Below are 12446 nucleotides of genomic sequence, written 5' to 3' on the forward strand. Positions count from 1 at the left end.
TCTGGAAAAGATGTTCCCCGTGATTTCCATACACAATACATAAAGAGGAAACACAAAATAACTGTGCAAATGTGTGATCTTATATTAAGATAACTAATACTAGTTTCAATTGCTGGAAAAACTTAGAGAAATACAGAACAGTTCAACATACATAAAAAAAAAAAAAAATTATACAGCAAATGAAATAGTATAGCACCTATGGCTGAACAATCTTTAAATCTTAATTTGCACATTGAAAGGTCAACATTTTGTAAAAAAAAAAAAAAAAAAAAAAATTGCCTGTATTTGCACAGTTTAAAATGAAATATCCAAAATTCCCTGCATTTTCCCTGTGGAGTGGCAACCCTGCAGGGAGTCGTCCTCCCTGCATTATCTTCTCCCTTTACTCATACCTTCCCACTTGTCATCAGGGGTCTGTCCAAACATTTTGCGAAAGGTCCTGTTTTTGCAAAATTGTGAAAAAATAACTTGTAATTTGTGAATATAATATAAACGTTAAGTCACATTCTTTCAACTAGTGTACTGCTTTTGTGAATATGTGCAAATAGGGCCCTGCAATTGCAAAAAACTTTTTTAAGAAGTTTTTAAATTGTAAATAGATATAAGATTATGCTCAACACTGTAAAATTATAATTAAAAAAATTACATTTTCAAAAATAAACAGCAATTGCTGCTACTAAATTAGGGATGCAACATACAAATATTTGGCATTTAGCCTACACTGCTGAAAGCAGAATATTAATTTCGGACGAGTAAAGAAAGAAGCGTCAGCCGAAGACAAAACTTAGTTCGTTCACATCTGCTTCCCCCCCCCACCCGGGAAGGGTTTATTCGATTAACAAAACAATAATGAAAATAAACAAATTTGTGAAGGGTCCGATTAAAAGATAAATTATTTTGTGAAGGGTCCGTTTTTAAGTTAAAATATTTTGAGAAGGATCCGTTTTTAAGAAAAGATATTTTGTAAGGGCCTGTTAATGGACCCAAATTTCTTCTAAACAGACCACTGAGATCTCAGCAAAAAATTTATGACAACCATTTTTGCTCTAGGGAATTTAAATATTGAATGACCAAAAAAAATATACATATTCTTGGAAACAGAACTAACTAGAATCGTGTCATGTGTTTTATTATTAATAATTACAGACTATCAAAGACTAATTTTTTTACAATAAATTCTAAAATGAACTATATCAACTAAAGAGCGCTTTAAAATTAAATATCAAATATTTGGCTTAATAAAGAATGTTTTAAATTTCACATAATTCACAAAAATCAAGTTACTATGTGAAATCAATGTCGCTTTATTAACATTTCCAAAAAATTGAGGACATTTTTACTTTTTCAAAAGGCACTTCAGGGAAGCAGATTGTGAGCCCAAGTCGAAATTCCGGAAAATTTCTTGAGTTTAAAAAAAAAAGTTTAAATGGAAAAAAAAAATTTAAAACAAGTTTTTTTCCCTTTTTCTGAATATTTCTTAGTTTAATTAAAATATATTTGAAATTTTACACACACCTGGAGAAGTAATTAAAATTTACAAACGTGTCTTACTTTCTTAAGTTTATGATTATAGTAACTCTTTACTGATAAAAAAATTAATATTAATCATGAATATAAGCTTATAAAGTATCTCTCTGGCTCTCCCTTATAAACAAATAAAATAAACTGAGTTTTTAAGTTCCACCTTTGAAAATTTGATTTCCGGAAACTTCGGTGATCAACGATTTTTTGAAACGTCTGAACCTTTGATCTCCGGTAACTCCAGAATCTCTGTTACCGAAAAATCCGGATTTTTTTCAGAGCACAATCAGCCCTGGGGAAGTCCCCCTCTGATGATATTTCTCTATTGTGATCTGCCACACTAACTACAATAGCCGAGGTGCCAAATTTTTTAATAGGAAATATTTAATGTAGAAGTTTACAGGGATCGGAAGTTGCCAAGACTTAGGGGGAAAATTCACCCTGGGTCCCAAACTTCCAGCCCGACCCAGAGCTAAGTTAACAGATAAAAGAGCCAAAGCGTAATGCCTCTAAAGTCCTCTTTATTGCTTTGATTAAAAAGAATCAATCAAGCGTCAGGGTGCATTGCCAAATTATTCAACAAAAAATAAGCACCTTTTAAGCACTCAAATAATATTTTTCAAAAGCACTTTAAAAAAATCCCAACTAGGCAGAACTGGAAAGTGCTTGACAATTGACGGTTTTATCTGGTTTTAACCGTCATTTCATAAACAAAAACTTTCGGCATTGTTTTAGACAATTGTCACAATTTTTTTAATCATATAAATCGAATGGCATTTTAATACGCTACGGACTGACGATATGCGGAAATAGATTGGAGTTGAATTAATTGCGAAAACGTTGAATAGAACAATGTGAACAGTGTCTCTCTGCATACTTCGCAGCGAAATTTAACACGGTAAACGAAAAATCTCATTTTGGAAAAGGGAACTATTAAGCATTTTTTAAAAACATCCAATGAAAAATGCACCTTTAAGTACTTTTTACAAACGCTACGCATCGAGCGTGTAAAGAGGTTTATCCTTTCTCAAATAAACACAAAACAGAGATTGTTGCGTAATTAAAAACAGTTGAAAGTTATTCCTTGCTTCGGAGGCCACCTTACTTATGAGGAAACAAACTCTCAAACAATTAAGAGGCCTCACCCTGAGTAACAGAATTGAAATGACAGCATGCTTAACTTCTCGCAACGTTGCTAAAATGCGATGTTTATAATGCAGGCGTCGTTTTATAGCTGACAGGACTTGAATACAGCGTGGAAAATATTCACAAAAATCTGCTTCGTAACCAATTTAGCCGTAAACATCACGCCACTGAAAATTCCGCTCAAACAATTGACAAATCTCATAACTAATAATATAGTTTAGAATCATCCGAAGTTTACTACTTAACTACAGTTAACAAGCATAGAATATTACAAAATGCGGAATAAAAATTACCAGAATAAATGTTTATACCTTTAAATTTTTCCAACCGAAATTCAATACCTCAAAAGTCCTACTTTCGTATAAAAATGATGGTAGAATTGATGATAACCGTCGTGCAGTTTTGGAACTCTTTGCAGTATTTTGCTTATAGCTCGCTTATCGCAGAACGAGTGAGAGGTTGTAGTTGTAGTACATTTACGTCGTACAAGAGCTGTACAATGGGCTATTAGCGACGATATGGGAAACATCCCTGAGGATAATCCGGAGACATGCCATCGCAATTTTGATTCTCGGCTGAGGATGGCTCCCCCGCTTCGGTAGCCCGACGACTTGCACGCGAAGTCGAGCACTTTACGGTAAAACAGGTTAACGAGGACCAATACCTCACACCCTCGGTCCCTACACACTACACAAACTAATCCAAGTGATCACCCACCTGCACACTGACCGCAGTCAGTTATGGCTGGACACCGGTTATCGGTTGGAACCGTGTCTTAGCAATCAGTCCACTGGGGAACGAATAGTGATAGTGACAAGTGATACCCAGAAGGCATCTAACCTTACGACAACCTTGAGTTTTAACTTTAATTTCATTGTTACGAAACGGTTTGCGGTAAAAACCTTTTTTCAATGACGGAAAAATATTGCAATTTCCAACCTTTCCTCCTTAAAGGAAAACAAAATGATTTTTAAATCTTTTTTTAAAAATATTGTTATTTAGGTTAAAAAACAAGCAAATTGTAAACCTTATTTTTTGCATTTTTGTTTGCTGTTATGATTAGATTAGCAGAAATATTAAGCGAAAACCTTTTTCAAAGGAAACGAAATAAAGCAAATATTAACCTTTTCAGCGAAAATATTAATAAATAATAAGAAAATATTTTGCAAAGGGCCTCATTTAAAGGAAAGCAAATAAACGAGCATAAGACCATGATTTTGGATTGTTTTTTTAAAGTCTGCGAAAGTACAATACGAAAACTTTCTTTGAAAGGTTTCTCGACACAAGTATAAGTAATAGTTCTTTTTTAGAAACTTTTCATTCGAACAATCTCATTAAAATAATAAATAAAATTTGAATCTGGAGTTTAAAATTGACTCTTCAATATTTTGTTACATATTTTTTTATCCTTCTCGAATTTGGCTTTAGGGGTCCTATGCGTTGCGGTTCCTTTAAAATGTGGGGCCTTCTCTCGTTCATTTTACCTTATTGCAAACCTAATTATGGTATAGCAATAAAATATTCGCGCGAAGAGAATTTTATTTAAAATATTTATGTGCAGAAAAAATTCGCCCAACAGTCTATTGTGAGCTAGAGTGTCATCGATATTAAGACTCCACGATTTATGACTAACGAGGAGTGGTGGTAAAAATAAAATCAGCATTGTGCACCTACCGCCTTTATTTCCCTGACAAGCTGGTACCCGCTCTACAGCAGGGTGGATTCAAAACCTAGACCCACAGTTTTTTTCATCATATCTTTGGAGTGAATTTAAGAACATTTTGTTCACAGAACTCGATGTATAGTGTACAAAATAAAAGCCAGACCACCCTGAATAGATTTTGATCTAATGATTGAATTTTCACGTTTTATAAATCAATCTTAATATACCAAACAATCGTACCAAAGGGAATTTTTATACACTATTTAGGGGGCACATAAAGAGCCAAAATAGATTTTGTTAATTAACCGGAAGGAAGTTTTTTAAGCTATATATTCGTGGAAGCAACGTGTGAGTCGTGGTGTGGTTGTTAGCGCCAAGGGTAAAGAAGTTTGTCGACTCGGTGGGCAGGGGTTCGGTCCTGGTCAAGGATTAATTTTTAAATTTTTTTTTCTATTTACTTTATTTTATTTTTTAAAATTTATTTTTCGATATTTCAACGTGAATAAAGTGTTATATAAATAAAAATAATTATTTTTCTTTGGAAAAGAGGGAATAATAGTAGAAAAACGGATAAATTTCGACTCCGAAGCTACGCACATGACTCACTCTGTAACTCCCTTTAATATTAACTTATAATTTTCAAACTCTGCCAGATATTAGAGTATTATATAGCAAACAATCCTAATAAAGGAAATTTTTATACACTAATTAGGGGGCACATAGTGGGCCAAAATAGATTTTGTTAATTAACGGGAAGGAAGTTCTTTAAGCTATATATTCGAGGAAGCAGCGTGTGAGTCGTGGCGTGGATGTTAGCGCCATGGGTAAAGAGGTTTGTTGAATCGGTGATCAGGGGTTCGGTCCTGGTCACGGATTAATTTCTAATTTATTTTTTTTTATTTACTTTATTTTACTTTTTAAAATTTATTTTTCGAAATTTCGACGTGAATAAAGTGTTATATATATAAAAATAATTATTTTTCTTTGGGAAAAAGGGAATAATAGCTGAAAAACGGATAAATTTCGACTCCGGAGTTACGCACACGACTCACTACGTAATTCCCTTTAATATTAACTTATAATTTTCAAACTCAGCCAGAAATTAGAGTTTTATATACCAGACAATCGTAATAAAGGAAATTTTTATACACTAATTAGGGGGCACATAGTGGACCAAAATAGATTTTGTTAATTAACGGGAAGGAAGTTCTTTAAGCTATATATTCGTGGAAGCAACGTGTAAGTCGTGGTGTGGTTGTTAGCGCCATGGGTAAAGAAGTTTGTTGAATCGGTGATCAGGGGTTCAGTCCTGGTCACGGATTAATTTTTAATTTTTTTTTCTATTTACTTTATTTTACTTTTTAAAATTTATTTTTCGATATTTCAACGAGAATAAAGTGTTATATATATGAAAGTAATTATTTTTCTTTGGGAAAGAGGGAATAATAGCTGAAAAACGGATAAATTTCGACTCCGGAGTTACGCACACGACTCACTACGTAACTCCCTTTAATATTAACTTATAATTTTCAAACTCTGCCAGAAATTAGAGTTTTATATACCAAACAATCATAATAAAGGAAATTTTTATACACTAATTAGGGGGCACATAGTGGGCCAAAATAGATTTTGTTAATTAACGGGAAGGAAGTTCTTTAAGCTATATATTCATGGAAGCAACGTGTAAGTCGTGGTGTGGTTGTTAGCGCCATGGGTAAAGAAGTTTGTTGAATCGGTGATCAGGGGTTCGGTCCTGGTCACGGATTAATTTTTAATTTTTTTTTTTCTATTTACTCTATTTTACTTTTTAAAATTTATTTTTCGATATTTCAACGAGAATAAAGTGTTATATATATAAAAGTAATTATTTTTCTTTGGGAAAGAGGGAATAATAGCTGAAAAACGGATAAATTTCGACTCCGGAGTTACGCACACGACTCACTACGTAACTCCCTTTAATATTAACTTATAATTTTCAAACTCTGCCAGACATTAGAATTTTATATACCAAACAATCGTATTAAAGGAAATTTTTATACACTAATTAGGGGGCACATAGTGGGCCAAAATAGATTTTGTTAATTAACGGGAAGGAAGTTCTTTAAACTATATAATCGTGGAAGCAACGTGTGAGTCGAGGAGTGGTTGTTAGCGCCATGGGTAAAGAAGTTTGTTGAATTGGTGATCAGGGGTTCGGTCCTGGTCACGGATTAATTTTTAATTTTTTTTCTATTTACTTTATTTTACTTTTTAAAATTTATTTTTCGATATTTCAACGAGAATAAAGTGTTATATATATAAAAGTAATTATTTTTCTTTGGGAAAGAGGGAATAATAGCTGAAAAACGGATAAATTTCGACTCCGGAGTTACGCACACGACTCACTACGTAACTCCCTTTAATATTAACTTATAATTTTCATACTCTGCCAGAAATTAGAGTTTTATATACCAAACAATCGTAATAAAGGAAATTTTTATACACTAATTAGGGGGCACAAAGTAGGCCAAAATAGATTTTGTTAATTAACGGGAAGGAAGTTCTTTAAGCTACATATTCGTGGAAGCAACGTGTGTGTCGTGGTGTGGTTGTTAGCGCCATGGGGTAAAGAAGTTTGTTGAATCGGTGATCAGGAGTTCGGTCCTGGTCACGGATTAATTTTAAATTTTTTTTTCTATTTACTTTATTTTACTTTTTAAAATTTATTTTTCGATATTTCAACGAGAATAAAGTGTTATGTATATAAAAGTAATTATTTTTCTTTGGGAAAGAGGGAATAATAGCTGAAAAACGGATAAATTTCGACTCCGGAGTTACGCACACGACTCACTACGTAACTCCCTTTAATATTAATTTATAATTTTCAAACTCAGCCAGACATTAGAGTTTTATATACCAAACAATCGTAATAAAGGAAATTTTTATACACTAATTAGGGGGCACATAGTGGACCAAAATAGATTTTGTTAATTAACGGGAAGGAAGTTCTTTAAGCTATATATTCGTGCAAGCAACGTGTGAGTCGTGGTGTGGTTGTTAGCGCCATGGGAAAAGACGTTTGTGGACTCGGTGGTCACGAGTTCGGTCCTGGTCAGGGTTTAAGTTTTAATTTAGTGACTCATATATGTGATCTCAAATATGCTAATTAGTTAGTGCTGGCGATGTCTTAATTTACGAAATTAAACACATAAATGTGTTTTCTCTGAATAGACATACCTTTTTTCCGACGGATTCAGATTTTGAACCCCCAAAATATAGGGGGTAGCCACAATCTGTGGAATATTGTCCCTATAGTTTGATCATGAGGGGGATCCTAAGTTTGGAATCCTCTATCTTAATGTTACATTTTGCTTACCTCACCATACATAGAGACCTTTTTAAGCGAGTTAAAAAAATTTTGAACATAATTTTAAAATTCGTTTATCCAAAGATAATGGCATGCAGAAAATAAACTTTAGTAAATATTTATTATTTTTTATTACGCTGTTAAATAATAGCTGGCAAATTTTTGAATTATAAGGTAGACAACTTTTTATACAATTTTTATGTACGTAATTTTACATGGCAAAATACAAATTCGAGCTAAATCTATCGAATTGTTCCTGTGTATATTTAAAATTCGATTTCTCAGAAACTATTCAACCGATTATGCTCAAATTTTGCATTTTGTCATGTGAAAATGCATATTTTAAAAGGATGTTAAAATTTTATACCTCTCAATTTAAATTTTGTCACTGCTGTAATAGATTTTCTCGAAAAAGTTCATAAGTAAGCAGGTATGTTAATGTTCAACCATTCCTGAAATTTTGCAGCAGTTTTTTCTTGTCACGAATTTTTTCTCTACATTATCGGCAAAACATTGTTGAAAATAAAAATTTAAAATAAAAAAAAATATAAAAGGAACTAATAAAAAGAAAAACAAGTTTTTCTAAAGGTCTGTTTAATATACGTGTTTAATATTCGTCTGTTTAATATAAGTCTGTTTAATATACAAATATACGTCTAAAATACATAAAATTAAAATTGAAATGCGATAAATAAAATTTTAAACGAAGTTCTTTTAAAAACTAGAAAAACTTCTATTAGCCTTATTGTACCGAACCTTTGAGGCAATGCTTAATGTTCAAACTTCAATATTTTTATTCAATTAAAAATAATAATAAGAATAAAAGAAAATAAAAAAAAATAAAAGAAAATAAAAAAATAAAAGAAAATAAAAAAATAATCTCACTAAATTTAACTTTTGAAAATTATTGTAAACCCCAGATTCTCCTCTCTCTCAAAATACTGTCTTAAAAACTGCTGGTTACGTCATGTGCAACTTTGCATTAATATTACGGCTTCTGATCATTTACACTTTTAGAGTTTACTTGCTTGATAATAGTTTAAAATTGAAATTTCTTAATGATATTCTGTTTTATTGTTCCACGTTTAAGATATTTCCTTGTTTTGATATAGAAAGTAGGTGCACGGTTTAATTGCATTTCATTTGCCTTATTAAGTATTTAATTTACGCATTGTTATTTGTTTTTTTAAGATTATCAATTAATATTAACTCAATTTAAAACTTAAATTTATGTTTGGAATGGCCTTACCCAAAGGACATTAAACGGTTATTATGCTCCCTTCTTAATTTCAGTAAGTTTCAAGTAAACACTGAAACTATAATTTAAATTTAATTATCACTATTTTAATTTATTACTGTTATTACTATTTTACCTTAATTATTATTATTATTATACTTTTGGATGTATGAGTTGCCGATAGATTCAAGTAAATAGCTTTACAATACATTTATAGTTATTATAAAAAATGGAAATTAGCACTAACGTTAGTTAGATTTGCATTAATACCAAAATATAGCTCAACAAATAAAAATAATATTTCAGAAATTGAAGATTTTTCCGTATTAAAAAGTTTTATGAGGCTCCAGACTACTTATCAAGATTTTAAAATAGAAACTGTGTATTACTATAATTTGATTCTGATTTTTGCCAAACGTAGCATTTATAATATTTTCTTAACCCACACTCGAGTGTATCTATGGCTAGAAGTAATTAACTTGTAATTTCGGTAACTTTCCGATTAGCTTAAGCAATTTTAATTTCAAGACAGGATAATATATGTTTTATTCGTTTTTTAATCACCATAAGTAGAACTGATTGCTTATAGGAATAATTGTGATTCATTTTGAAATTGGAATTCATTTGAGAAATTTGATCTCTATAATCGATCAAAAATCGTCGAATACTGGCAAGTTTCGAATAATATCCATAAAAATTTTTGTGACCAGTTCTAAGACACCCTAGTTCAGTTTGTTTTAGGCGATAGTTCGGGTTCAACATGGAAGATAACGTGATCGATTGTAGCGGCTCATCGGTACTAATTGATGGATTGCTTCTACGACAAAATTTTCGGAACTTGAATGTAGTTTATCTATTGATTCGACTTCATATTTTATGTATAGTGCGAAGCAAAATTACTCGGCTAAAATAACTTTCAATCTAATATGTAAATTTTTTACGTCTTGAGTCTCAATTTTATTTTGTTCGAGGGCATAATCTTGTACATGCTAATTAATTTATACAAACGATATTTTAAGTTACAAAACCAGAAAAAAAAAAAAAACGATTTTTTCTTCTTTTTGAATTTTTGATCCTCAACATATGGAAGGTAGTCAATATTTTAAAAGTTTTCCAGCCTGAAAATATTGCCAAAGTTGTTTAGGCAGAAGAGCGATTGAATGTTTGGATCTCTTAATGTTAACAAACCTCTTTGAGCATTTCGCTAGATTTGAAAAACTTTTTTAAGCGAATCATGAAGTTTTTACACACTATTATAAGATTCGTTCATCCAAAGATAATTCTATGCAAAAAATAACCTTAAATAAATATTATTTTTTATTTTATTTGCTAATTGTCGAAAACACTTTTCATTGCAAAATATAGAAAAAAAATTTCATAATTTTTAAGAAAGTAATTTTAAAGGCAAAATGAGAAATTTGAATGAAATCGGACTACTAGTTTCCAATTAGTCCAATTTAAAAAAAAAATTATTTATGTAAAATTCGATTTCTGAAGAACTCTTCGATGATTTCATTCAAATTTTAAATTTGCTTTAAAAGTTATACAAGGCGAACTTTGCAAAAAGGAATTTTAACATTAAGTGATTCAAACTTTCGACCGTTCTCCTTCATAAACTGTTGATACCATATTTTGCAGATGGCAGGTGCTTCTCCTGTTTTAAGGGTCTAGGAGCTGAATTCCTCATAAAGCTAGACATTCAAACAACTAAGATCGAGTTGTAGTATGTACATTGAAGTCCGATCAATAGATAAAATATTTTCAGGGGTTTCCCTTTCTTGCGCCCTGTTTACGCATAAATGCATACATCGTTATTACATAGCACATGAATACATGCGTACATATATTGAACATAAATTGTGTATATACGTACAAACATACGGGAGTACAAATATACCCACATTTACATAGATACATATATACATTATATGTATATTCACATAAAGTATGTGTGTCCCGCAGTGGACTGATCGTTAAGACACGGTTCCCAGCAGATCACCGAAGTCAAGCATCACTGGCTACGGTCAGTGTGCGGATGGGTGACCACTTGGATCAGACTGCGTAGGGCCCGAGAGTGTGCGGTATTGGTCCTCGTTATACTGTTCTACCGTAAAGTGCTCGACTTCGAGTGCAGGTCGTCGGGTTACCGAAGCGGGGGTGCCATCCCCTCTGCAGAAGATCAAAATTGTGATGGCATGTCTTCGGATCATCCTCAGGGGTGTTTCCCAGACCGTCTCCAATAGCCCATCTTGCAGCTCTAGTGCGACGTTAATTAACTACAACTACAACAACAACAATAAAGTATGTGTGTATCTATATATATGTGAATTAACGTACATAAGATTATACATACTTATATGTAGTACTTAAAGTATATATACGTATGCGCGATACGCATAAAATAAATGGTCCATTCTAAATAATTTTTCATCTAATGATCGTATCTTCACATTTAAGGACTCAATCTTAAAGGTGCGAGAGGATGACATATATGCTAATTGATTTGTGCCCACGATATTTTAAGTTATGAAATCAGACACAAAAACATACTTTCTCTGAACAGACATACCTGTTTTATGGTGCTACTTGGGTTTTTGTCTCTCAAATTATAGGGATGGCCGCAATCTGGAAAAAAATAATCCCAATAGTTGTAGTCAGAAGAGCGGTTAAAAGTTTGTACCTCTTAATGTTAATATTTTTTACGTATGAGACCACATCTTGAGAGCATCTTAAGTGAATTGAAAAAATTTGTGCACTCAATTAAAACATTCGTTTGTCAAAAGCTAATTCCATGCAAAATATAAATTTTAGTCAAAATAATCATTTTTTATTATTTTATTCAATGATAGTCTAAAAAATTTTGAATTTAAGTTAAAGAATTTTAAATGGCAAAGCGCAAAATTTGAACGAAATCAATCGAATAGCTCTTAAAAATGCGACTTTTTCAAAATTCAATTTTTCAGGAACTATTCGATCCATTTTACTCAAATGTTGTATTTTGCCATTTAAAATTTCCTTCTTTAAAATGTTATGAAAAATTATATACTTAATAATCAAAAAATTTCGGCCATTACAAAATAAAATTTAAAAACAGTAAATATTTACTGAAAGTTATATTTTGCAAAGAATTATCTTTGGATAAACAAAATTTATATTTGTATGCAAAATTACTTTAATTCGTTTTAAAAGCTCTCAGGACATGGTGAAATACGCAAAAAGTAAAATTAACATTAAGGAGTCTAAGCTTTGGACTCAGACCTCACTATTGGGACGATTTATTTCGGATTGCGAATACCCGTTGGACGGCTCTTTTGACCAACCTATTATTAGGACCATATCTCCCAGAGTGCGGCTATCCCCTATATTTTGTGGGTCAGAAATGTGCATCCGTCGAGAAAAGGTATGTTTTTCAGAGAAAGTACGTTTTATTTTTGTCTAATTTCATAACTTAAAATATGGTTTGCATTAATTAATTAACATATTTGAGGTCCTTTTAATCCTTAAGATTGAGTTCAAAAACGTAAATATCCGAT

At 31.8% G+C, this 12446-nt stretch overlaps 1 protein-coding gene across 6 annotated transcripts in view; it reads right to left on the reverse strand.

Moving 5' to 3' along the window:
- LOC147801898 (uncharacterized) overlaps window positions 1-3389 on the reverse strand; it is a 54096-nt gene extending 50707 nt beyond the window's left edge. For 2 of the 6 annotated variants that reach the window (XM_087154973.1, XM_087154972.1), the window contains exon 1: window positions 2979-3389. The gene's annotated coding sequence lies outside the window, so the exon portion shown is untranslated. The remainder of the gene's footprint in view (window positions 1-2978) is intronic. The other 4 variants (XR_015430418.1, XR_015430420.1, XR_015430419.1 and 1 more) reach the window with 4 other exon arrangements.
- Window positions 3390-12446: the final 9057 nt, after the last annotated feature.

The sequence above is a fragment of the Parasteatoda tepidariorum genome, chromosome 11 (genome assembly GCF_982258835.1).
Source record: "Parasteatoda tepidariorum strain Cologne lab strain chromosome 11, Ptep-v5.0, whole genome shotgun sequence".
Taxonomy (NCBI): Eukaryota; Metazoa; Arthropoda; class Arachnida; order Araneae; family Theridiidae; genus Parasteatoda; species Parasteatoda tepidariorum.